Raw genomic sequence first — 25,511 nt, 5'->3', positions numbered from 1 at the left:
TTCACGCTTCTGATGCTCACACCAGACAAAGTGCTTGAATATATACAATGCTTGAATGTTCAGATTGGCTTTCACTTCTAAAGGGTTCGGCAGCAACATCTTTTAGCTAAAGGCCAATTAACACGTTTAGAGGAGGAAGGGGGAAAGCGAAAGTTAAGGGTAAGCAAGTCCTTGGTGCACAGGGCAAAGCAAAAGGAGCCAGCAGAAAGCAAACGTAAGCCCTAATGCTTAGTGCTGCCATGGTCTATCCATGCTATACCCACCTGCTTCTCCAAAAATCTTTACATACCTATACATGCTTCCTTAAGCCCAGACACCACTATAATTATCGTGATCCAATTCAATTTGCACATAAATCACTAATTAACTCAGGACACAGAATCACAGAATGGACTGGGTTGGAAGGGACTTTAAAGATCATCTCATTCCATCCCCCTGCCCTGAGCAGCGACACCTCCCACCAGACCAGGTTGCTCCAAGCTCTGTCCAACCTGGCCTTGAACACCTCCAGGGATGGGCAGACACAGCTTCTCTGGGCAACCTGGGCCAGGGGCTCACCACTCTCATCATAAAAAATTTCTTCCTAATAGCTAATCTAAATCTCCCCTCTTTGAGCTTAAAACCATTACCCCTTGTCCTACGGCTTCCCAGCTTTCCTGGAGCCCCTTTAGGGACTGGAAGGGGCTCTAAGGTCTCCCCAGAGCCTTCTCTTCTGCAGGCTGAACCCCCCAAGTCTCTTAGCCTGTCCTCACAGCAGAGGGGCTCCAGCCCTCGCAGCATCTCCATGGCCTCCTCTGGCCCTGCTCCAACAGGTCCATGGCCTTCTTGTGCTGAGTAAAAGGTACCAAAACTGGAATTGCATGTAGTGTCTGTCTGCCACCAACACTAGCCTCAGGGGCATCGGGGGACACCGGATACTTATCTGGGCAGCTGGCCTGCGCTGCAGTCTGCCCTACTGTATCTTCATACACACTGTTACTTTTTAAAAGCTGCAATATATTAATGTTATAAATATACTTTCAATTATCACTTACACCTTATGCTAAGGACACTTGCGCCTTTGATCAGACTCACTTTTCAGAAGCATGTGCATTTATATCATTGTTGCTCTCACATCTGCACAGAGTATATAATTTCTTTTGCATCAGCAGATACCATGACTAAGTAGCAGTAAGAGTGAAATGGGTATGGTGGCAATCAGTGTTTTGTGCAAGTCACCTTACCCACAGGGTTTCGCACAGTCCCGTGGTGATGGGTGAGCAGGAGAAACCAGGTGGGGAGCTGCAGATGGGCATCTGCGGCCACAAACCCACATCCAACAGATGCGCAGCAGATGGCCATCCACCACCGACTCCAATACCCAGTCAAACACCATTTTGTGTCACTAACAAGTGGTTTCTGTGATGAAAAAATGTATGTGTATGGACACACAAATAATCAGTGGCTTCCATTCACTTAAGGAGAACCTTTATACAGGTATTTTCTTATAAGTTTGCATTTCTCTTTTGTTTTGTATTTTTGCTTCTGTTCACATCAAATGAGTAAAATTATATTCTACTTGGCCTACAAAGCATTCACTTATTAAAAAAAAAAAAAGCTGATGTGAACTTGTTTGAAGGACAGAAACACAGAAAAGGAACAGCAGAGCTCTAACCATTCACTAGAGTCACTCCCAGCACAGAGGCATGACTGAAACCGCAGATCCTACTATTTTTGTCATATAAACTGAAAGCAAACCTCAGCCAGGTCTAGTGGTAATTAAAACCAAGTACGGGGCTTTGAAGGAGGGCATGCAGTCATAGGCTGCAGGACTGTCACTCATCTTAAAGAACAGAAGCATTTCAGGTGGCTGGATATTTCAAATGCTTTATGCTCATAGAGGTGCTGGTTAATCACTTCTGTCATTATATGTTGTCCTCTGCTAAGGGAAGAATCTGATGGAGAACAGAATACATTGTTAATTTACTATAAAAGTTAAATTTGGATTAAAAGAAGTGGTACTCTGATTGGCTGTGCGTAAGGCGAGGAGGGAGGAAACATGAGAAAAAATGCTACTTGCAGACTTTGGGGAAAAGAGTGCAATCTTAAAAAAAAAAAAGTGACCAACTCTAAATGTAAGTTAATTTCTCTACTGGCTTAAGAGAGACTAAAAATAAGGGGTTTTACCAAAACAAATCATTAAGTATATAAACATGAAAATGAGTTTTCACACTAGCAAGCATTTTGTACACCACAGTCACTGAGTAATAACATGCTATGGCAAGTACACTCACATAGTGCTCAAAATTCACTATTTCAATTAGGCAGTGAGTGCCTTAACAGACGATAATCCATCATTCCTTGGAGACTGCAAAAATACTAGCACTTCTTTTAGCACTCATCTGAGAAGATGAGAAAACACTATAAAAGAAATGAAAGACAGGCAACCCCCCCTTACAACCCAACAGAATAGTTGCTTCTTTTTATGAATGGGGGAAACACTGCAGTTTCACTGAGCGCTGTGTTTGTCCCCGTGTGCTGCATAGAACTGGCTTACATTTTATACCATTTCACACACAGGAAACCAAAGGACAAGTAGCACAGCACCAGCAAAAGAAGGCTCCACCTCTCCAGCCCTATGCTCTTGTATGTGTGGCAGAAATAGGCTTTTTTTTTTTTTTTTTACAGCAAATTTTCATTATATTCTCTGCCTTCCAGAACTGTTGTTATCCAGTAAGTTCAGCGGGGGATGTATAGAAACAAATAAAGAGGCAACTTCTCCAGGAAGCCTGCAGCGGAACCTCACGGTCCCCCAAGACATTCTATGCAGACCCCACCAGCGCACACAAGACTTTAAAGATGAGCTGACAACGCAGAATTATTCTCAACAACTACATTGGGTTGGACTAAAGGTCCATTTCATCCCGCACCCAACAGAAACCAAAAGCAGCACCTGAGAAAGGGTGCAGGAATACAGATCAAGTGAACAGCGAAACACCACGTAGTGCTCTCTCGTACCCCAACCCAAGTACAGGGACAACCTTCTTTTCAATTCAAGGTGTAACTACATTTGTACTAAACGCAACATAGCAAGTCAACATAGACTGATCATCATGGCACAGTGTTGCCTCTCAGGCTGTCCTGGCCATTTCCATGTTTCCCACTCACCCTTGGTTGCTCCTCTCCACCTTGTGAGCTTTGGGAAGCCAACCTCCTTGCTGGAAGTCATGACTGTGCTTTCCAGAACGACACCTGTTCGCATCTGGAGCTTCCTTGCGCCAACATAACACAGTTACTAATGTGACAAGGGGGAAAGTTAAGAAAAGCAAACCAAAACAGGAAACTGTGTTAGTGCTGGCAAAAGGAAGCTCCACAATAAAATAATTTTGACTTACAAATGAAGTCAACCAAGCTTTTTTAAGTTTAAGCTTTTAGCATTTTATATATTTAGAAACTCTTTAAAAATGTAAAACCAATAAAGAAAACATCCATGAAGCAACTTTATGTTGCCTAGGACTTTGCAGATACTACACACACAAACTTCCCCACTCAAAACCAGCAATAAAGCACTTAGTCTTGGATACGAGGCCCTGCTGCAGCAGGCACACTGCCTTACCTCCATTACATCTGCTGGTCTACAAGATAGCTCCTGTTCTTTGGTGTCCTGCCAGTACTTCTCCTGTCAAATATACTGTGTGCCAACCCAAGTGGCAACATGAAACGCCGAGAAAATTCATGCTGGTTTGGGTTTTGCAGGTCTGCTGAGCAACACAAGACGGTAAGGGAGGTGGACATAAAACAAATACAAAAGCCTGGATCCTATAAAGCAGGCACATCAGCAGGACTATTAACAGTAAAAGCTACTGAAATCACGAGAGTCAACATACTCCCACAGCCAGTGTTTGCAGGGTCAGCCACTGCCCCCTCTTTCTCAACAGCACATCAGCACCACGATGAGCCTATGGTTTCTTCATCAAGCCCCATCCCAGGTTCAACAAGCGATGGCTCACCCATAAAACTTCATCTTTGCCCTTAGTTCTCCCCTAGAGACATACTCCCGCTTAGCTATAGATAAGGTACCATGCTGAAATGGATTTTAATCAAATATAATTTTTTTTTCTTGTTGCTGTTGCTTTGCCATTTACGCACTTGTCTATTGGTCTGTCTTGCAATTTCAAATACCAGAGTACAAATCTGCATTGCTGAGAATCAGGGAACTAACACAAGTGGTGATTATTTTGCCATAACATCAGTTATCTAAGTGGTTTGTGGTAGCAAGAGAGAAGGTTTGGGCAACAAACAATGGGTGCATACAGACGTTAGAAGAAATACTGCTCCTAAATGGAATATTAACATTTCCATCTGGAAATGACAACAGGAAGAATCAGCGAAGTGCATTACGTAAAATCACTCCAGTTGTGAACTGGAATATTTACAGCGTTTTTGACTGATTTAATGTTTCAGAGTTGTAGAAAAACCCTAACTGCCAACCAAATTCCTTCCTTCCTCTTCTCCCTTGCCCATAGCTAGTGAGATTGCTCCGCAGGATTCAACTGGTGAATCTCCTGGGTGAATCCAGCCCAACTGTACCTCACCCATTAAGAGAGAAGGGTGCACAAAGACCCAGGCACTACTCAGTGCCTCCCACAAGAGCCTGGAGCATCACTGGCATTGGGGGGTGACCAGCCCAAGACCCAGCTTTAGGATGTGGCACCCCTGGTTAGAGCCCACAACCAGGGAGCAGGCTCCTTGTTTTAACAGGCTCATTTCTTACATTGCTGCCTCTAAAAGGAAAACCAATATGAAGCCCAGCATCCTGCATCACAGGCTATGGAAAACGGCTCTGGCTCTGACCCTCTGGCTCAGAAAGCTTTCATTCATAATACACACCACACGAAGAACAGGAGAAGGAAGCATTTAATCACTTCTGCCCCCTTGACCACATACCTTGAGATAGTAATGCAAAGTACACGTGAGCCCTTACGCAATTTCCTTTTCAACAGCTAGTGCCTTTTGGTTTCATTAGTCCATGTCTCATTTTATCCTCCTCACATTTCCAGCCTCGTGCCATCAGCTGTTTAGCTCTTCACATTTCATCTCCAGCCCTCTACCTTGCCACCTCCTTGTTTAATACATTTACGAACAGACATAGTATTCTTTCTCTCCATACCATTTCTCTGCGTATTGATACCAGCTCTTGATGGCAATGACCCAGAAACAACACGCCCAGACTCTGCTCCTACCCCAAACTGAAAAGAGCTGGCCAACCTCACCTGCACAGAAGTGCTATGAGACAGCCCATGCAACGTCTCCTTGCTGGCCATCATGGTGGCCAACCATTACTCTGAACTACTTTAATTTTTGGTCCATGTTAAACCTGAGGTGCCTGTAGCCTCCAGTCTATCTGAGGTAGGTAGAGGCTGTGGGAAGGGATGGGGGGTGGTGGGGAGTTGAGGCTGGGGGACAATTGAAAGCCAGTTGTCCAGGGGAGCTGTACACCTTCTAAAGAGGGCAATTGGAAAGCCAGAAAGACATGTTTTCAGCTTACTTTGTCCTTTCACACATCTGTGATTATGGCTTTAATGGTAACATAAAGCCAAAAGAATCCTTCTTCTACAGCATTTAACAGTATTCAAGAGCACTGTGCCTCTAAACATTCAGAAGCCAAATCCTAGACTTACTAAATAAGCTCAACAGCAAAATTCTCTGTGACTTCAGCAATACCCAGTTTTGGCCCCAGGGTACTGAATGCAAGCACACAGGAGGGCTAAAACTAATCTGCACTGATATTTACATAATTTTCCTATATGTAAACAAATTAACACAGACGCAATGTTTGATTGTACTTCTGTCTTCCATGACCAATGAGTCAGAATTGCTTGTTTATAGTTATTAGCAATATAAACCTGCAATCAATCAGCACTGTCTTCACCCTGCAGAAGCAGGGAGAGCATAGCTACAAAAACCATCAGGAAATAGCAATGGACACCCCAGCCCCAGGACTGAAGTGGGAGCATTAGTACTTGTCATAGACAGCAACAGGAAATGCTCCTCTTCATAACTATGAACTTAAAAAGAGCATTTGAAAAGCAAATCTGTTATGAGAACAGAATTAAGCTACTGAGGTTCAAGTTGATCAAGGGATTTAGAAAAATAATCCAGATTTCACTCTATTAAAAAAAAAAAACAAACAAAAAAAACCAAAACCCAAACAAACCAAAAAACCATTTCAAAGCTGAGAAAAGGGACCTGTTTTTATTTTTCTGATAACAAGGCACAGAACAAGATCAGAGTCCTACCACACTGCATGCCACAAAGATAGCATGGCAGCTGCAGAGAGTCTGAACGGGCAGCTCAGTCCCAGCAGCTCCACAGCCATTTGGGGAAAAGAGCTGTGGTCTCCCAGCTCCCACCCTGCTGCACCATTCATTACACCATGCCATTTTTCTCCTATTCCAGCAATATCTGGAAGTATATACATTTTTTTCCTCCTTACTGCATGCTTTGAAGCTGATTTTCTGGTGCATGCTTGTCCTCCTTTATACTTCTTCCCAGTATTCCCTAAAACTTTCCTTGCGGGCACTCATTTCATCTAAGTCTTTCTGGTATAGATGTATAACAAAGCAGCAAACAGGATAAAAACCAGAGGCATTGCTAAAGGCAGCCGCATACAGACCAAGGGCATACTCCTAAATTTCCAGTTAAGTACAAGGAACACAGCACCTTAGACTGCTGTAATTTCCATCAGTTTTAAACTTTGTCTTAGAGTACCTCTGGTGACTAACCAAACGCTCGAACCTACTAGACATGCTGGCTAATGACCAGGTAGGAATGATGAACTGGGACTGGTACACCAGCTTGCAATCTGTACCACCAAGAGGCATATGTTACCTTAAAGGCGAAAGTCACTCCTGCCTTCTGTTTTCCATCTCTTCTTTGACAATCAAATAGAGATACAAAACCAGACACACAGTCTGATGATACGGAAAGGTCCCTGCATCTCCTCCAACACAGTTTCTTTTTTTTCCCCTCAACACCGAGACCAGATCAGCATTCCCATAGACAGCACCCCAGCTCATCTCAGTTTCCACGTGGAACAGACCTTATGGATACCGAGCCTAACTCATGGAGTTTGACTTTTTTGGCACAGAAACAGCAGACTGTGAAGCTCACACACTACTATTTTATTTTTTTTTTCTCCCCACACCCAACCACACTCAGTATTTTCAAAGCAATAAAACCATTTCAACACAAAACACAATTCAGGCATGTTCATGAGATGTCGCAGGAGCCAAGCAGCACGTAAAGAAAAAGAATGGAAAATTATAGGTAGGGAAGACAGGAATGGGAAATTCAACACCTGAAAAAGTACAAAGGTCACCAATTTACTCATTAAGAGAATTCATCAGCAAACAGGACAGCAAACAGTGCGATTCACCAGGCAGGAACCATCAAAGCAAAACCAAGAAGTCTTCAGGGCCACCTCCAGTCTTACTTGTGGCTTTTACTCCTGAGGATATTCAGTCATGGCCAAGATCAAAAGTGGAGCTGATCTCACACACTCAGAAAATCCACAGCAGATTTTTTGGGGCTAGTTTCCTTGGCGTGGTTAATTCACCTGGGATCTTTCATCCCACCTCTGCCACTAACATGCACTGCATTAAAACCTACCTCCTGCTTGCAAGGGACCATGTCTTGGGAAGCAGCTAACACTGATTGTGGCCAAAACCAGCCTGTTCTGTGCCTTTTCAAAGCATAAGCCAATGCAAAAAATGCCCCAGAAAAGATAACTACAAAGATAAGGGTTGTGATGGCAACAAATTAGAATGGAACTAGATGATCTTTAAGGTCCCTTCCAACCCAAACCATTCTATGATCCTATGAAACAGCAAGCGGGTTCTTCATGTGCTTTCCCAGGATAGGGATAGCAGTAGCTCTTGGGAGAGCAGGGTGGAAGAGAAGGGAGGAGGTATTGCCATTAGGATTCTCCATCACAATCCTTTTACATCAGTAGGGTTATTCCTATACCTGAAATAAAGTGCTTTATTTCCAAATCAGGTGTTCAGAGGACAGGTTTTTTGCACCTTGGGATTTCTTTTGGAGACAAGGCAGGAGGGAAAAGCCAGCAGTAAAACAACTACTTGCCTTACTCTCATTAATCATAACAGGAGCAAAGAAATTCCTCCTTGTGTACTGCAAGCCAACATAAACCCCAGAAAAACAAGAGTCCTCGACCTGTTGTGCTAAATGAACATTCTCAGACCTTCTTCTTTAGTCCCATGCTGCTGCCCAACCTGTTCTGCCTACAAAGGAAGGCCAGGGCAGGACCTGGAAGGGTTTGGACCAATTTTTCACCCAGCAGCAACAGCACTATGTGCTGATTCTGCCACATTTACTATTTCTTCAATCTCAGCGCCCTCAGAAGACCAAACCCCGCAGGCTTCGCGCAGCCAATCTTCCCTGACTCGACAGGAACGCCATCCAAATCTCCACGCTGGCGTGCAGCGCGCGTCTATCCGCAAGAGCAGGATCTCTGCTGGCAGCCGCCCTGGCCAGCGGTCAGAAGCACAGGGAGGGGAGAGAAAGGCTATGTGTTTGTGAACACCCTCTGCAGCCGATGAGTGGGAAGGGAGCTGGGAGGGACTGCGTAGGCAAGGCTGGGGCATACATCCTTAACTACCAGTGTCACAGTGGCTGAATCAGCGCTGGGTGGATGGCTATTTACTGCTGACACAGACCGGCAATAAATCACTACCTTTCTGGAGCAATGAGGAAGTTGCAGGGGTGACTGAGTCATCCTCCATCCTGACGCCATTCCAGGAGTGGAGCCTTGTACATCCCCTGGCTTTTGGGCTGTGCCTGTGGCCCAAAAACAGCTTTTAAGCCAAATCCTGCAGTCATCATTCAAAGCTGAAATGCTTTATTTACACTCAGCAACAATTCATGTATGTTTTTGACACTGCTAAGAGTAACCAACGCTTAAATTATTTGCTTAACAAAGGAGTCTATTTAACTACAAGAGTTACACCAGTATGCAATGTTTTCTGACCCACATAGAAGCTAATAATTTGCATTTTATGGAACCACTTTGCATAGACAACCCATCTTAATGGCCAACAACGCGCTGTACAAAAATTAATAATGGAAAAGCAGTCATCAGCGTGTTATTGGTGTTACAGGTAACTCACAAACCTCTTTAGATTGTAGTATTAAATTTCTAACGACCTTCTGGAAAGCTGTTTGCTTTGAGAGCCTTTTTTTAAGGCATGAGCTCACAGAACGCCAAGCCATTGCGGGGGAAGTACATGACAGCTACCCAGAGTCTGTGGGAGAGGCCAGGCAAAAACCCCCGTCACAGAGATGTCAGCCTGATCCCCCTCTGGCTGAAAAAGGGACTTTGACTTCATGAACCTCCCCTCTCTCCAGGCAGTCGCTTGACTGGGCTCCTCTCACAAATTTCTGCCCTAATGCCAGATTAATCCTACTTCATCCAGTCTCCACGCATCTAAGAAGCTCCAGCTTTTTTTTCCCCCCTCTCAAATCATTGGCTTTTAAACTATTTCTGTGTCAGCACCCAAGCATTTGCTGTGGATGAAAAAAGACTCAGAGACTAGCACAGAAGTGTAAAGGCAAACAAAAACTACACCACGAAGACTGGGATTTTCATAGTCTTAGGGAAATTGGGTCCCCTGAATCCCACTGAAACTCAGTGAAGCATCAAGTGCGTAATTTTCCATCACGTTTGTAAAAATCCCCAAATAAATGTACAACTAAACGTAGCTTCACAAGGCTGAGCATTTACTATTCTCCTAAATGCTGTTACTAAGCCTGAGGCCTCTTATTCCATTATTATTTTTTTTTTTAGGAAATAGTCTTACTCTTGCCAAAATGTCAAAGATGCAGAATGCTTGTTATAGGAAAATCCACCTCAGTCAGCTCCTGTTGTTGGGGAAGAACAACAAACAAACCCTATATTCTGAGCTGACAATCATCATGATCTGCCCATTAGTGTTGCGTCACTCTTCACCGCTCTGTCACACTGATGGAGTCTGTCTGTTTGTGTCGGGGATGACAGTCGTTCCTCGCTGCTGACGTCTTTGCTCAGGGCTGTGCCGCGGTCCCTGGTACACAATCTGCTCCAGAACATGCAGACTGGCTGTTGCCATTTCAAAAAGCTCTCCTAGCATATTTCTGCAGACTGAAACAGGAAGATTTTGGGCATCCCGGGGCTGATTTATCTCTATGTGAACGCCTGTGGGTGTAATTTGCAAGCTCTTCCAAACAAAACATTTTCGCTGTGATAGCAAAGGCAAACTCCCCCAAACTCAATTTGTTTGGTGATTAATTAGTACCCTCCACTGCAACGTTTGAGACAAAAGAAAGAAGCACTCCCCTCCTCCCACAGGCATCAAGAGTTTTTAATCTCAAAGATATACCTTATCTGACATGACCAAAGCAGAACGGATACAGCTTCCTCTTATTTTTCTTTAAACACAGGAAAAACAACAGAAATTATCTCAGAAGCTTGTTCAATGGGAGGTTTTGATTTTCATTTCAGTAGTACTGGACAGACACTTTTAAATGATAGGTTCCAACACCTGAAAACTAGCTAGTAATTTAAAATCAAATCATAAGGAAAAAACCCAACTACGTCTATAAGAACTTTGAGTGGTAAGAACAACAGAAAATAGAAAACCCTGGTTGCCTTTTCTTTCACCTGCTAATAAAACAAGTCCCTAAAATACTCATACGAGTTCCTCCTCCACACACTTCTGTGGGGGGTGAAGGGGAGAGCATCCAGATCTGCTCCCCTGGATTCAGTCTGGCCTATTCAGTGGCTTTGGTTCTGCTATTTCAGATTCCTGTAAAAATAAAGGCTCAGAAGAGAAAGCTGAGCCCCTGGGCATCCACCAGACCATAGCCACTGTGCACACGTAACAAGCACAACTGCCTTGGAATAAAAGGAACGGTACCCTGTCCTTCAGCATCACATGGCTGCCCACCATCAGCAGCCCAAACCACATCTTTAAACGCCCTACTTCAGAGGATGCTGAAGGCGGCTTTGTAGTGACGGAGTGCTGTGTAAATCCATCTGCAATAAAAGATCAAACTCCTGCACATTTTGTCGGTACATTTATTGCACAACGGCTACATTCCCTTTAAGATGCAGCTGAGATGAGCAGGCCTGTAGACAAAATTAAGCAGAAGGATCCAAACTGGGTATTGCCAGAAGAGAGAAACATCTTAGTCATCCCTTAAAGCTGAAATGGGCTTACTGCCCGTTAACAGCCCTCAAAAAGACAGAATTTGTTTTGTTTACCAGATGATTCTTCCCTCAGACTGTTTTCTAGTGGAGATGCGCAAACATCCTGTATTCAGAACTTTGGAAAATTCATTTTAAATTACTCTTCAATAAACAGAAAGGCGAACTTAAATAAGACAAATTTCCTAGGAATGGCACACCAACATCAGCTCGTCCTCTAGAAACGTGCAAAGTTCAAAGAAAATGCTACTGCCACCATAAGAAAGGCAGGGAAAGCAATGTGTTCCTTCCTCCGTGTCTTCCTGCTAAAACAATCTCCCTGCTCAATATCCTAAATTGCACAGGCTCCACAAATCTAATTAACCATAAGTCTAAACAGCAGAGTCTGTCAAACATGCATAATCACATTAAAGTTGTTTTGCTTGTATTAATAAAAACTTGGGATGGGATGAGATAAAAATCCTAAGGAGAAAAGTCTAAAAGGAAGTCCCTCCCCCTCACTGAATAAAGAAATGTCTTTGTGTGGATAAACTCTTCTACTGGGCAACCTGAATAAACTTTTCCTTGTTTATTATAAAAGCACAAGTTCACCAAGGTCCTTTTATGTCCCGATGTATGAAATGCTTCCAGCTACGACGTATCATTTCACAGCGTCAAAGGGGCGAGGCTATGGTATTTATAGATACATACTCAGGGCTAGAATTTTGGTTAGCAACAACATAGTTACGGCCTCAACACCTAACATACACTTTTGGGAAAATGCCCACCTGTATATATAGATCCTGGAATTTTTTTCCTATCAAATACATATTTCAAATGAACTTGCTTTTTATCTTTTTCCAAACTGATGCATAAAGTCTATTACTTTCTGTGAGAGATACAAAGACAGAAGAAAAACAAACTGAGGCCACTTCCATAGTAAGAGGAAAGACCCTGATGCTTTCAGACATGTTCACTGGGTTTGGTGTTTTTTTTATTAGTAATAGCACTCAATTCTCAAAAATAGGGCCTCAGTTTTACCAAGCACATGCCACACATTGAGATGAATCTGTAAATAACTCAAAACACAGATAGACAGTGCTCAACAAAAGAGAAAGAATGTTTTTTTTTGATTCAGATAACAAATTAAGAGCTCATAATGGTTTAAAAATCTATTTCTCCAAACTGCTAATCCAGAACCCTGCCTAAAGGCCATTCAGAACTGGACCAATACTCCAGTCAAATCACCTGGCATTGGCATCTCTTCAGAATTACCTTCCTTTGAAGCAAGTGACAGCAGACATGCAGGCAAGGGATGCTGTTGGATTAACTCTTGAGATCTTATCCATATGCATGTATCGCTGTTGTGTATAGCATCATTATGTAACTGCCTCTATTTCTAAAACAAACAGAAAACGTTTGTCTGGTCACTCTCTACCATTATCCCACCCATATAAACCAGTAAACTGAAATTCCACCCACTTTAAACATAAGTTTTACAGGCTTAAGGGTGAACTAACAGTAGAAATTACAAGATAAAAGTTTTCTGTTTCCTTCACCCATTTTTTAATCAATAGGATTTCAGAAGCTGCCATAATAACAAATAAATTACCAACCTTCAGAGGGCTTCTTTTAATACACCAAAGGCAACTGCTGTTACCATCCTACAGTCTAGTACAACAAATTCTGTAACCCAGGTGGCCCCTGTAGCCCACACAGACTCCTGGACCATCAGTACAAAAGCAAATACTGAAGGTCAATTCACACTCAAAAGATCCTGCTTCCCCGACACATAAAGGAAAAGTGGAATTTAAAACACAGCTTTTTAATGCCCGCCTATTCCTGAAATGGTCCGTGATGGAAAGCTAAGCTAAAGAATGATTCAGGGACCGAGTCATTGTTTTTACTGCATGATGCTGCCCTTATTGGAATATGTATTTCTTAACTTCAAGCTTTTTAATACAATTTTTCAATTCTGTTCCCCACATCCTCAAAAATGTTGCACCAGATACCTTGCAAAGATTTACTTTGGCAAGAACTTCAGACAACACTGCTGAAGTCACTCTTTGGCATACAGCAATTCTTTTGTAGTCTGAGTCGTTCTGAATCAAGACTTACTGCAATCTATGTACAGGATGTATAGCTGCAGAAATCGCATCACTTCTTGTATTTAAACTTTTTTTTTTGCATACAATCACCTAAGTGCCACAGTCGTAACAGTACATATCTATGAAAGGTGACGGTAAACGGGGCTGGGAGCATACCTTACTACAAACACATAGCAGTTATCTTTATATACATTCTAAGACCTGTTAACATCCCCATACACAGTACTTTTCTGTGTAAAAATCTAAAAATGAAGATATTCTTCCAGAATTCAGACAAAATCACAGGGCAAGCACTTCAAATGGCAAGATGTAAAGGAAACAAAATAAAAACCTTTGCAGAGTGCACAATTATACCAGAAGTTCACAGACATTGGATGTTGCGAACACTAGTGCCGTAAAGTTTTTCAAAACAAATGAGACATTTTTCAGAGAAGATAATCCATCATCAGCTATTAAACACAACCACCTCAATGGAACTGCCAGCCCAGAGATTTCCTAGAGCAATGACTGCTGGAAGGATTTACCAGGAGGAGGATAACCCTGTAGTTAGAGTTTTCCTAGGCACCTGTAAGTGGCCCCACCAGAAAAAAAAAATACTGAGATACACAGATCTCTAGTCTGACCAAGAATAACTGCTCTTACTCAGTTCACAAAATTGAAGATGACAAGATACCACACTATTAATAAGATGGAGCTGAAGCAGACTAGTACCAGTTAAAAGAAATAGTCTGAAAATTACTGATTGCATATTACATTCCACACCACCTACAATAATATGGCCTTGACAATATTACCTATTTCCAAAAGTACCTCTTCAGATTCCAGTATACCGAAAATGTGCTTGTGTACATTTAGTCACAAATGTGTTATACAGAACAAACATCAGCCAGTAGCATAGTGATATATATTCATAAGCGCCTGTGAAATCCCTTTGCAATTAGATGCCTGCTTATATAGAACGGAACACAGTCAGCAAGGAACTAAGTAATAATAATTAAAAGAAAAAAACCTTTCTGGAGTATTTTTGAATGTGTATCCAAAATGTACTCCTGTTCCGTCATCTTCTGCTAAAGGACAGAAGAGCAGCATCCTCGAGGGTACCTCACCTTTCCCAGAACGAGAGGAAGACTGGGTATTAGGAAAAATTTAGACTGGATATTAGGAAAAATTTTTACACCGAAAGGCTTATTAAGCATTGGAACAGTCTGCCCAGGGAAGTGGTTGAGGCACCATCCCTGGTCGTATTTAAAAGACGGGCAGACATAGTGCTTAAAGATATAGTTTAGATTAGTGATGATTTTTGTCAAGTGTTGGGTTGATGGTTGGACTGGATGATCTGAAAGGTCCCTTCCAACCTAGGTAATTCTATGATTCTATGAAGGTTGGAAGGGCTCAGGCTCCATACCAACATGAAGGCCTCTGGAAAACTGACTGCCAGGAGTCCATTATTCCTCCTTTCCCCCAAACACTTGATGCCACTGCATACCATAATAACAGTGAGCATATTTCACGCTATGGTATTTTTAGAGCGAGGTCCACTTCCCAAGCACCAGAGCCCAGGCAAGATGACTGTGCTGGAGTTGCTGTCAGGGGTCCGTGCAAGGCCCTGCGAACACAGACGCAGGAGAGGTCCCTGCCATAATGCTTTTATTCGAAAAGCTTCCCGGTGAGCACTGGTCATCTTCCTAGACCCAGTGCCTGCGCTGCAATTAGCGGGGAGCCTGCACAGCACCCCAGGCACCACTGGGCTGGGCACAAAGACGTTTGCCCAGGCCTTTGCTTGTCAACTAAATGAAGCTGAAAGTAAGTTCGTCCATGCATGCGGGCAGCACCTACCACACCAAAGAAGCTCCCAGAGTACAGACAATCAATAGTAAGTACATTATAATCCTGAGAAGTTCACCAAAAATTTATTTACTATGTTACTGTATCCACTCACTGTGTTTTTGTCCAATATTTGCAATACGCTCACTGCAAGCAGCACACCTCTCCGATATAAACAGTCACCCTAATCCATGTTGTTATATATATATCTCATTTGTTTACCCAAAGTTGAATGATCATTTCAACCTTTGTTAATCTGATTGCATAACAAACTACAGCAGCTTTAAATAACCAAGCTGCTCTCTCCAGTGCAGATTAGCTGAAATCACTCATTTCAGCACCCTGCTTCTTTTAAAGAACAAAATGAAACAGGTAATGGAGAAAGAAGAAAATAAAAGCACCTGGTCACTGCTTTCATGGCCAACTACCGTACAAGTCACATCGCAGCGTGCAGATGCAATGTGGTAACTTCACACCTGGTGCAGGCTGCAAGCACAAGGTAAAGCGAAATGTTTTCAACTGCTGAACAATATTGCGCAATTAAAGCACATTCTGCTAGATCATATTCACAGCTCCAGCACAGACTATTAAGCAAACTATACAGCATGGATTTTCAAAACAAGTAATTGCACGTATATAAACAAAGGCCATAATTTACATGGCAGATCTCATAAAAGCTTATCTACCACACAACATCACACCCATAAATTACAACTTAAAGTACCAGTGACAAACTGCTCCTGCCCTCCCACCCCAAAACGAACACCATTAATAGCAAACACTGCTCATCCATGCCTGCGTAATATATAATATAAATAAACACACATGAAGTACCTCCCAAGGCAGAGTAGTATTTAAAGATTCTTCAGACAATGAGAAGATTTATAATTATGATTGTATTGCATCATCACAAAGTCTTAAACAAATCAAGCTGCCTCATTATACAACGCTTAAGATAATATAAGGTTAAACAACATCAAGCAGTATCAGTGCACTTCACTTGTACCAAAGGGTAAACATCCCCAGCCCCATACACGGGAGATCTTGAGAAAAACGAAGCCTTACAGCTAGTATCAAACAGCAAGTTAGAAAAGCAAAATCAACACACATGTATTTCTTTGAACAGACTCAGGACCAGAATTTTTCCATTGAAATCCAACCAACCAGAGCACGGGGAAAGCGAAGGGCAGGCAAACAGGAAACAGAATAAGGTGAGGAACATGTTTCAGCATCTCTTCATTTTAGCTCACCAGTCCCCGATCAGCTCCTGAGAAATCAAGAGGCAGTATCGGGGGCTAATACTAAACCACCTATTGATCGCAGCTGGCTTCCTACAGCATGCAACAAAATTCATCCTCTTGACTGATACCCGCAGTGGCAGCCTCATCGCAGAAGTTACAGATGAGAGAGGCATCAGCAAATGACTCTCTAACCAACACGTATCGGAATACCTTTGTAAGGGAAAGCAAGCTAAGTATCTCTGCTCCAGGCACAAATATCTGCTCCTCTGAGTCCATAGTCACCCACGAATCTGCAACAATTATCCCAGTGCCCATAGGATGTGCCTGCACCAGGGGATACCTACACAGCAGGCCCTGCACCAGGGAAGAAAGAAGCTCCACCGAGTCTGTCCACACCAGCTGGGTCTGTGCCGTCTCCATCACACTCAGCCCGCACCGAATTCACCATTTCTGCCTGTTATTACGAATCTGACATCACATCGGTGCAAGCACAGTCTGACATCTACAGTTAACTCGGTGATGGTGTAAGCGCTGCCTGGCTTACAGGCATTTGGTGTTGCAATACGCTTGCTGCTTAACCCTTGAAAGAGAAGATAGATAGATAGATAGATAGATACACACACACATACAAAATCTGCTACAGAAAGCCTCGCAGTGACTGGCTGCTTCTCCATGAAGCCAGCAAACCTGCAGCCAGCGGAGGGAAATGCAGCAGGAGACACCCCCCCGTGTCGTCCCCCCCCTCCGCCTCACTCCACTCTTGAGCCGCGGCCACGCCAGCAGCCTCCCAGGCAAACAGATGCCGCTCAGCCCCGGGCTTGCCTGCCCGGATGGGAAAAAACCTTGCCCACCCTGCTGCCATTTCGCCTCCAAGCCGCGACCGACCTCCCCCAGCCGCGGGGCGGGGGGGTGAGGGGGGTCTGGCAGCACTTGGCGAACTGCGGAGGAAGGCGCCCGCTCCCCGTACAAAGCCCGTCAGGGTCATGAATAAAACATCGCCCAGAGGAGGCGGGGGGGATACGGAGAAATAGGGAATAAAAAGGCCAGGGGACGCGGCGGCGAGGGGGGCTCCCCCCGACCACGGCCCCGAGCAGGAGCCCCGGCCCGCCGGCCCAGGCCCGGGCCTTCGCTGGGGAAGCGGCGCCCCCCGTCCCCCCGCCCGCGGCTGCCCGCCCCCGCCAGCACCCGGGGGACGCTCACCTCAGGAGCCGCCGCTGGGAGCGGCTCCCCCGCCGCGGAGAGCCGCCGGCAAGCGCCGGGCGCGGCTCGAGACCCGGGATGGAGAGGACGGGGAAGCGCGGGGAACCGGGCGGCTCCAACTAAGTGTGCGAGCGCGGCGGCAGCAGCAGCGGCGGCGGCAGCCGGGCGCGGAGCAGCCTCTCCGGGCAGCTGGGGCGGGCCGAGGCGGGGAAGGGGCGGTGCGGAGCGGGGGGCGCGTCTGGCCGTTAGGGCGGGGAGAGGCCGCGGAGGAGGAGCCTCCCGCGCTCCGCCCGCCCCGGCCCGCCTTGGGGGCTGCGGGGGCCGGGGGGGCCTCTCCGTCTCTAGCTCCTCCCGGGTGAGGCGCCGAGCGGCGCCCCGAGGCCGCCCTGGGCGACGGCGCCGCGGCCTGCGCGGCGACGGCGTCCGCTGCCCGCCGGCGGCCCCGCTCCGGCCCTGCCTGCCGGGCTGCGAGGGGCCGCGGCGGCGTTACCTCAGGCGGCGGCGCTACCTCAGGCGGCGGCCGGCACTGGGGTCCCCTTCCCGCCCTCGCCTCGCGCCGGCCCGCGCGCCCTTCCCGCCTGGAGGGGCTGAGAGACCCCCTGTCACCCGGGGCCGGGGGGCCCGGGACGGAGGCCCCTTTTGACAGGGCAGGTGCAACATTGATTTGGGTACCGAATAAGACGTTTAAAGATAAGAGCATGCCCTTAATTTAAAGCACGGGTCTCATAACTGCCCATGAAACGGTTGTAAATCAGTATGAAAAATGTGCTCTTTCGGACGCTTTGTTTCAAACATAGGTGACACGCAAGGATAACATTGTGTCATCTTTATATAGCCGTTTTGGAAATCCTGGGAAAAAAATTCTGACTAGCCAATTTGTCCTTTTCCGTTGACTGTTAGGAATGAAGTCGCTGTGATTATCAGCGCTGGGATTTTTAATTACTTCACCAAAATCTTGTTTGCGCACGGGGGTGAAAGACGTGCAGGGGTAGGACTTTTTCAGGCCAAGCTGTCATTAATATGCTCTCTTGTTTTATGTGCAGTGTTTGTGCAAGCAGCTCGGTACCCTGAAAGGGCGACCATGAGCACAAGGACATTCCCGTTCCCTAAAAGCTTGTACCCACCTCGGTGGGTGGACTGTCTTCTTAGGGAGAAGGAAGGCTCAGCACCCACCAGAAAGCCCCTCAAGCATTCACGGCCCATGGTATCTCAGGGCAGGAGTCTGAGTACATTGAGGTGGGGGAACACCAGGCATCTAGGTAAGGTCAGAGATGCAAAAATACAGACCCCTGTGCCCCTGGTGTTCTCCTTGCATTCAGCAATGGGACAAGCACAGTGGTTCTCCACCTTATGGAGGGTTTTTTCCCAAGAACACAATGTATTATCAACCTTATTGCAGCGTGTGCCCAAATTTTCACAGGCAAAACTGTGGAGGTCGAGTTGAAGCTTCTTCGAAGATCCGGTTATAAAAGCTTTCTCAGATTGTTTCTGCCAGGAAGTGCTACCATGTGAACTAGAAAGACTCCAGCGAGCCTGCATTCTTTTCATCACGTACAGTTTTAGTGTCTTTCAATAATCCAGGCAAATACATTTTCATCTAAGGACATTTTTCCTTCACCATTATGAAAACGTGAAAATAAATAACAGTTTGTTTGCCAAATCCTTGGCAAGATCCCATTTGCAGTCATTTCTACCTTTGTCTTTCTAGCAATCTAATTATTTTTCTCTACATTGGAAATCACTAAGGTGGACATAAACAACATCAAGAGATTCCAAAAGGGAACATTTTCAACTCTAGGTTGACAACTTTGAAGTCGGCCAACTTTGATTTTCACCTTGCTCACTGCAGAGAGCTGGATGCTGTTTCCAAAGACGCATGGAGCTTTTACAGTGAAAAATATATGATTACTATGCCGCTATAAACTGTCCTTCCAATAAAAATGACCATATAAGAACAGCATAAAGCAAACGTATTTTGTTTAGCCTTCACAAACCAACCTCCCTGACATTTTCCTTGTGATATGTGCAGCTAGTTAACATTCATAATATAATTATTTACATGTAAATCCGTTTCCTAGTGCACAAATTTGTTGATTAAGTCTTTGTCTACCACTCTCAAGTAGTCAAGATATGTCTGAAAGCAGAAAATAGTTATTTCCCTGATTTCTCATGTTTGTTTTACTCATTTTTGAGAAGAGACATCGCATACTGGAGAGTTATTTTTAGAAGCTGGAAAATGATAAATAGTGTAAACAATTTCTGATACCCAGAATGTATTTCGTACCAGATCAACTGAGCCTGGTGCTCTGTTCCTTCCTAGTGATGCCCAAGCCAGTTATTAGTTCATTACCCCGAGAATAAATTATGGGTTTAATATTAAAACCAAGGGCTGGGGGTTGTTTCTGCAAGAAGACTACAACTTTCATCCTGACTTTTTTGTACTGTACAAAAGAAATCAGCTTTCACAATTCACTTCTGCTGCTGCTGCAGCAATCAATTGACTTGGATCTGGGGGAGCCATGGACTAAAGAGTACCCAGAGGCAAATATTTGCAAAGATAAAATTATAAGAAAAAGAAAAAACACACAGGCCCCTCAAAACTCCTGGCAAGGAGAAGGATGAGGATAGAAATGAGTATGGAGGGAGTCTGGCTCCAGAGATTACAGCTGGTTGTCTTCTTTTGAAAGAAGCTCCACCCCGAGCCAAATTCTGCCACAGTAAATTTTGGGACCCTTTCTTCTCTAAGGCAATAGCTGTGTGCCACTGAAACCCATAGCTTATCCTCAGGGAGCCCTCTCCATGCAGGGATACCTCTGGCATCAATGGGAGGTTCCTTCATGTTGACCCCAGCACAGCAACGCTCTAGACGGAGCAGAGAGAGTGATGTGCCCAATTAACTTCCAACGATGCCAGCAGGCTTTAAAGCTCGTGAGTCAGTGTCTCAAAGTCTGAAATTTTGCACTACGAGAGGTTATTTGTTGGCTTATCTACGCATTATTTCTATTCTGATGAATCCGTTTGATTTTTACCCAGGCTGATGTATATTATTTCCAATGTGGATGCCATCATAGCAGGAATGTGGACTTGTTTTCTCACGCTTATACTCACGTTACACTGTCATAGCACACTTACACGCACAGAAGAGCATTTTCAGTGCAATAACACTTCATACGGAGAGTTAAAAGTGTTACAGCTGGTGGATGTGTAGAACGAGCCTTGAAGATGGCTCTTTTTTGAGGAAAGGGTGAAATGGAAAAGGGTGCGCTGGAAACAGCTAGCCTCTTAAGAGACCAGTTAAAACAGTGCTGTGGAAATATCAATTTGGCCTGTTTATGCAAAAAAAAAAAAAAAGTTATTTGGCTTTCAGCAGTGAAATCAGCATGTGTGTGCATGTGCCACAAATGCTGCCTAAGTTATATCAATACAGCGATGCTTGTAGGGATCTAGCTGCCTTCTTTTCTCCTAAAAAGGGGAATACACTTCACTCGTCTATACCAAAGGTACACGTTATACCTGTGTCCTACTTGTTACTGGTAAAAAATAAACTGTTACTTTAATCAGGTAGTTGTTATCAGCACAATAACTGTCTGTGTTCCAAGCTGAAAAACTGTTGCAAATGCCTAAATTATCCTGTTTGATTTTCTGAAAGGTACTGGTGATTTCCTGATACTTTAATGAAGCTCTAAATGGGAGAAATTAGAGAAGTCATGACTCAGCTTACAGACAAATAGGTGAAATTGCCACACATTTTTCCCAATTAACATGAGTTCAGAAGAAAAAAATAAAACTGCTGCCAGGAACAGTCTGAAGATTCTGATTAATTGGTATTGTCTAGACCCTGCCTGTGAGATGCTAACGTAAACTCCGCAATGACAAATTTGTTTTCCCTGTAAGAATAATAGTCCCAAAACATTGAACTATTTCCTAAACGTGCTGATATTCAAAGGTCTTTGTAAAGATAATCTCTGGGGTTGGAAAATCCAGTAACTGTGAAAAGACTCTGAGAGCCGGGGTGATGAAGCCGTTCCTCCATCCCCGAGACTGGGGAGAATGTGAGTCAGGCTGGCACAGACCAGGTAGCTGCTGCTGCTGGATGATGAAGAGAGGGCACAGAAAGGCACAGGCTCCAAGGATTCAGTTTCCTCCCATGGATTTTCCATGTCCCATAAAATATGAAGGCGTCATGTACCAAAAATTTTTACAAGATGGCAAACTTGCTGAGGTGGGTTTGATGCTGAAAATCAAGAAGCTGCTCTTTGAGCTGTTCTGCTGCTTGACAAGTGATACAGGAACAGACGCGTGAACTTCCCAGCTCCTTTTTAATGGTGCATTAACATCAAAGTCTAGCTTTACATATTTAAATGATTACAAATTAGTGGATGTTTGTTTCGCACAGTCTGGGCCTGCTCGTTGCATTCACTGTCATTATTAAAATGGAAATGCTGTTAATCTGCAATAAAGAAAAAAATGGATCGCAAATTCTCAGCGTGTTAGAGAATGCATTTTAACCAATAAATAATTATCTTAGAATAAATAATGCCCTTGGAAACATGAGCTGCTGTCATTCACCTCGCTGAGCAGTACACCTGTTCAGAGCACAAAAAGGGAGTCTGAGATATTTAAAAAGAGTCAAAGGTTAATCTGCCTTACTTAAAGCCGCATAATTCTCCTGAATTTTCTTTTTTACATTTTGGTCATCATAGAATAGGGCCTACATGAAAGCCCTGGGACAGAAAGCCTGCCCAGCTGTGGGAGAAACCTATAGATCCCCCTGGGAATTTTCAGACAATCTTTACTGATCCCAGTTCTACATGCAATGTTTGTTTATTTACTCTTCGGATTCAGTTATTCTCCTTATACCTGGGCTCGCAATTAGGCGAGATAAGACAAAATAGCTAGATAAGCCCTCAGATAAGCCACGCACATTTTGGATGCTGTATAAACAAGAATAAAAGATTCTTGTCAGAGCATCCAATTCTGAGGTCCTAATTCCAGATTAATGACTTAGCAAAGCTGTCTACTAATATCAGGCAAAGGCAGAGAGAGTCAAGAAGGAGCAGGAACTTCAGTTTTCAATCGTTCAACATTTGAATGCAGCACAGGTACTGCTAAAGTTAATACATTGAGTTTCTTAGCCTAAAATATGTTTTGCGCTGGGACTGGAGTTGTAGGCCATGTGCCTGTACTATAATAAGATAAACCAGCCCCGATTAACTTGATTTGCATGCCTGGAGTCACAGTTTGTCAGAAATCCCCGCCATTTGCTATGCTACTTCTCCGACAAGGCAATCTACGGCCTGAGAACACAGGAAATTAGTGACAAACGAGGACTGGGTACTACGGTCCTGTTTGGGTCACCAGCAAAAGATCCCTTTGACTTTCATGGTGCAGAACTGGATCCAAAGCACATGCTGAGTTACAGTCATTAGTGAGTTAGCATCAAAAAGCCAAGAATATTTTCTTCTAGTCTACGCTTGTGTCTCAGTACCAGTTAGGCTAGCATGACTTCCTGTTTAAACCCCTCTAAACTTTAACACAGCTCATTTTGATGCTAAATTATATAGAGAACATTATCGTGAGCAGCTCTACCTTCTCCTCTGGAAAGGTGACCACCTACCCATTGTGGGCATTGGGGGACACTGCCCACCAGTGATTTCTTCTTCTGGCACAGGTGTTTGCTAAGCACAGATCCACTCCCACTCCTCACTCCATCAGAAACATATGCAGTGTTAAGTCAGAGCCCAGTTTTCAGTTAGAGTTTTGAGTTAAGTTAGAAAAAGGGAAATTGTCCCACACAGAGACCCCTCCCATACACCAATACTGTGGGGTCTGCACTACCAGCTCATACAGGCTCCTGATGACTACAGGATTTGGACGTGCTACTGTGGAAAACACCTCAAAGGAGGCTGCCAAGACCTTGGCTTAAATGGGAAGGGTTATTGGGAAGCCATCCTTCATACAGGGTACTTTATGTTGCATTTTGCTGTCTGGGTATTTGGGAAAGGGTTGGGTTGGTGTGATGGGAGATAAGAGCTGCTATGGAATGGTTCCTTGGCAGGATGGCCGTGGCACAGTAATAGCAGTTTTCTTGTTACCATAAGATCTTAACTGCCGATGTTGAATATTGAGACTACTACATTAGGAGATAAGCATTGTTAAATTTTAAGTAAATCAGTCTTTCAGGGGCCCATAAAAACACCGTTTGCAAGAACATAAAGCAAAAACTGGTGGCTATAACAATAATGAAGAATTAGGGGATTTTTCAGGTATTTTAATGCACCAGAAAGAAAAACATTCCAAGTTCATAACTGCTTGAAGGATTGCTTCGAACAGTAAAAGCTGTCATGGGTGGAGTCATGATTTGTGTTCTACCCAAGCCATTTATTGGCATTGCAGCAAGGGACTGTGCACCACGTGCAAAGGTAGACCTGAACGCAACTTGTATTGTGAGATCAAGGTCTCAGGTCTCAACATCTCTTTTACAGATGAGACGCCGGGAGCACACAATGATTTGGTAAAGTAGCCTAAAGCACGGAGTGGGCCTGAGAAGCAAAGCTACAGGCCACGACTAAGGGGCCGTGTTTCAACTGCTAGCACAACTTCCCTCTTTTCATGCACTGGCAGTGGGCATTAAAAACAAATATATAAATGGATTTGTCTGCATCACTTTTCATACCAGAAAGGAGAATAGACTGACTTGAGAACACTGCTGTCCATATGGGATAGCAGGTCTATTTCATTGTGCAGCATTGTGTGCTATTCTCTTTCAGTTTCCAAGCTGAGGACATAAAGAAAAAATATTTTTTGTCATTACTCTGCTATTATGGCAGAGAATTTAATTGCATTCAAATCAAGGCAAAGTTATGATTCCCTTAGAAATTGTAACTTGGTCCAAAACACTGAGCTCTTTTGGAGCAATTGCTGCTATGCACCTTTACAGAAAACATTAAACTGAGAGAAAGTGTGTATTATAGTTGATAAGGGAACTATTACACTGAATTTCACAACTTGTATGGATATGTGATTAATCACAAATGCATTTTTATTGTAATTTTTATATATAGGTTATGATACGGACCTGTAGGGTAGGATTTGTCTGCCTTATCCTAGGCATCTCCGAGTTAGATGTCAATGCTACAGCTAGTCATCCATGGCTCCTTTTAAAGTCAGTGGAGAGAAATAAAAAGCTCCAAAGGCTGGTTTATCTTGAGACTAAATGAATGACCTCCCAGAGGCTTGTATTTGCTGGGATAACAAGCACAGGCACCTAACTTCTGATGTCTAAACCCTGTGAGGTGAATCCATCCTCAAGAGTTAATTCAATGGTCTTTAGGAAGGCAATCATTCCATCATCATTTTTGGGAGCTTTCCCTCAATAAGCATGTAAAAAGTTTCACCTTTCTTGCTTGCCTACAGTGGTAGTGTCTGTTAGTCTGTCCTCCTACAGAACTGTCATTGTTCAACCTGGAGATATGTGCATATGCAGCCACTTCAGCGGTAATTACTCAAAAAAGTGTTTTCCGTTCATTATCAAAACAAACTGGCTTACTCCCTAGGCTGCTCAAAAGTTTCTCTCTTGGAGGAAGAAGAAGAAAATTTAGTAGAAAGAATAGTGTTCCTTCCAAAAAAGGCAGGGAGGATATCGCTAGCAGTCTTGTCTTAATCATCTCTGTAGCTTAGAGGTAGAGGGAGGAATTGGGATAGCAACAGGAGGAATCAAAAGGCAGGTGTCTGAGCCTACACTTTGAAAAAATCTACAAGAAAATGGTAATAGACACTCATGGTGATTAAGAATTGAAAATAGCTCAGGAGTTCATTCTAGGTAAGTTTAGTTTGGTTTGAGGCCAAATCAGAATTAGTTTCCATTGAACTGTGTTAAAATATGACACATAGTTTGGGTGTTATTTACGCCTGTTT

At 43.9% G+C, this 25,511-nt stretch overlaps 1 protein-coding gene across 2 annotated transcripts in view; it reads right to left on the bottom strand.

The window, feature by feature from the left end:
• C8H1orf21 (chromosome 8 C1orf21 homolog) overlaps positions 1 to 17,811 on the bottom strand; it is a 118,122-nt gene extending 100,311 nt beyond the window's left edge. Inside the window, exons 1-2 of one of the 2 annotated variants that reach the window (XM_063343992.1) lie at positions 17,595 to 17,811; positions 16,739 to 16,974 (exon numbers count right to left, since the gene is read on the bottom strand). The gene's annotated coding sequence lies outside the window, so the exon portion shown is untranslated. The remainder of the gene's footprint in view (positions 1 to 16,738; positions 16,975 to 17,594) is intronic. The other variant, XM_063343991.1, reaches the window with a different exon arrangement.
• Between the last annotated feature and the right edge of the window lie 7,700 nt (positions 17,812 to 25,511).

This window comes from Chroicocephalus ridibundus, chromosome 8, assembly GCF_963924245.1.
Source record: "Chroicocephalus ridibundus chromosome 8, bChrRid1.1, whole genome shotgun sequence".
Lineage (NCBI taxonomy): Eukaryota > Metazoa > Chordata > Aves > Charadriiformes > Laridae > Chroicocephalus > Chroicocephalus ridibundus.
Note: the sequence above shows the minus strand (reverse complement) of the source record. Positions and strands in the feature narration are given on the sequence as shown.